Raw genomic sequence first — 2508 nt, forward strand, 5'->3', positions numbered from 1 at the left:
TCCACCACAGTTGTTCATCACAAATGGTTAATCATTTAGTTCTATTACAGTGACTCTGAAGTCTTCTATCTTCAGTAGATCTTGCCTCATGTATAATGGGCTAAAGCAATATCCTGTGGACCAAGAGTCCAGGGCTAAGTTCAACTCTATCGTTAAAATGAGGTCAGTAAGGGACTAAAAAGATGGCTCAGCAGTTACTGGCCTCCTTAAGGCACCAGGCACAATTCACAGAGCTTTGGGCAAAACATTCATACACATAAATTTTTGGGTTTTTTGAGACAGGGTCTATTATATAGGTCTAGCTGTCCTAGAACTCACTATGTAGACCAGGCTGGCCGCAAACTCATGAATATCTGCCTGCCTCTGTCTCTAGAGTGGTAGGATTAAAGGTGTGTGTCACCATGACCAACCAGATAAAAATAGTTTTAATGAGAATAATAAAATGAGCTAATAAAATTTAAAAAAGTGAGACTAATAAAACTCTTGCCTCCACCAAGTTGTGAAAAATCAAACAAGCTATTTCTCAACACCTGGTTATAAATGCTTGCCATTTGTAAGTGCTCAATAAATGTTAGTATTATTTACTTTGTAATTGTTAGTTCATGTGCATATCTGTCTTTTTTTGTTTGTTTCTCTTTAAAGTTTCATTTTCTGTTGCAATAGCAGAATATCTGAGACTGGGTAACTTATAAAGACTTTGCTTTGGCTTGGAAGAACAAAATCAGCAAGGCTCTGGATTTGAGCCATGTATACAGAAAGAGGAAGAGATGAAGATGTGCAGAAGAGAGCTGGCTGGGCTGAACTTTCACAATAGATGATCCGTTCTCCAAAGAGGGGAATTAATTCATCAGTAGCACTCTGCTGCCATGACCAAACATCTCCATTAGGCCCTGCCCCCAGTTCTGCCACACTGAGGCCTGGCTCAATGAGGAACTACAGTTTGCAGCAAATGGCTTTGAGGGGGACTCTGTCAGGAGGTTTGGATCCTTGGATAACGATCTGAAGAAAACCCGAACACTAAAAAGTGGGTTAGTGCTGGAGACCTACCTAGTCTGAAGGTTTACTTGAAGCACAGGAAACACCTGAATTCCAGGTCAGATGAGTAGGGGTGTTGTCTTAGCTACTTTTCCATTGCTGTGATAAAACACCACGCTCGAGGCAACTTACAAAAAAAAGCACTTAATTTGGGGCTCACAGTTCCAGAGAGTTGCAGTTTGTGACCATCATGGCAGAGCATGGCAGTAGGCAGGCAAGCATGACACTGGAACAGTTTCTGAGAGTTCACACCTGGATCCACAAGCACGAGAAAGAGAGAGCTGACCAGGAATGTAGCAGGCTTTTGAAAACCTCAAAGGCTGTTCCCAGAAACACTTTCTCCCCTAAGGCCATACTTCCTAATCCTTCCCATATACTTCCATCAAGCTGTACATAATACATGCCTGTAACCCTAATGACTTGGAAGGCTAAGGTGTGTGTGGGTGAGGGGGGCAGGTCTTGAATTTAGGCCAGCCTGGGTTATATAGCAAGTCCTAGAGAGACAGGGAAAGGGGAACAAAAGAAGAGAAAAGGCAAGAACAAAGGAAAAGAGAGAATGGACTGGAAGAGGTGGGGAGGAAGAGGGATCTTTATTGTATAATGACTTCAGTCTGGCAGGAAGAAACCTGGGGCGTTAAGGAAATGAACCTAGGGAGCTGACCCTCACACCCACGGAAGTGGAATTACAACACAAAGAAGCTATGTGAATTCCCGTTTTTCAGCTCTCTAACAGCAAGGCAGTGCCACACAGTCTGACCACTGTTACACAGCATGATTTAAGAGAAGCCTTTTTTACAGCACTCTATGGGAAAGCTGCCAGCTCCACCTGCACTTTAAAACCAAGAATCATTAGCTGATCAGTGACTTCTTCCTCTGTCTAAGGTCGGTGGAAGATATTGATTGAGCAGTCATTAGCCTCACATTTAGCTTGGCTTTTCAAACACCACAGTGTTGTGGCTTTCAGAATTGAAGGCAGCAAGGTGTGTGTGTGTGTGTGTGTGTGTGTGTGTGTGTGTGTGTGTACTCACATATGTATGAGTGTGGGGTCAAAGAAAAACTTACAGTAGATTTTTTTTCCCTTCCATCAGGTGGATCCTGGAGACCAAATTCAGGTTGTCAGTCTTGGCAGTCATCACCTTTACCCACCAAGGCATCTGGTCACCTCTTAGTTACTTTATATACACAGAATGTAGTCTTTTGTAGATCCCTTTAAAAGTCTTGGAAATATAAAATTATGCTCTAAAAATAACAATAGAATTCTAAGTAACAATATTGCATAATTTGCAGGTTTGGGCTGCATAAAATTTATTTGAAATAACCATTTCTACCTCAAAAGGATTGAAGTGTTAACACTGAAAGAGAACAAACTCCCACTTTTACACTAAATTCTGCAGATGTAGAGAGTAAGTTTCAAAGGCACTGTTTAGAAGAGCACACCCAACCTGTCTTGCCCAATCACATCCATTGTACTTT

This window comes from Grammomys surdaster, unplaced genomic scaffold (genome assembly GCF_004785775.1).
Source record: "Grammomys surdaster isolate TR1022 unplaced genomic scaffold, NIH_TR_1.0 318, whole genome shotgun sequence".
Classification (NCBI taxonomy): domain Eukaryota; kingdom Metazoa; phylum Chordata; class Mammalia; order Rodentia; family Muridae; genus Grammomys; species Grammomys surdaster.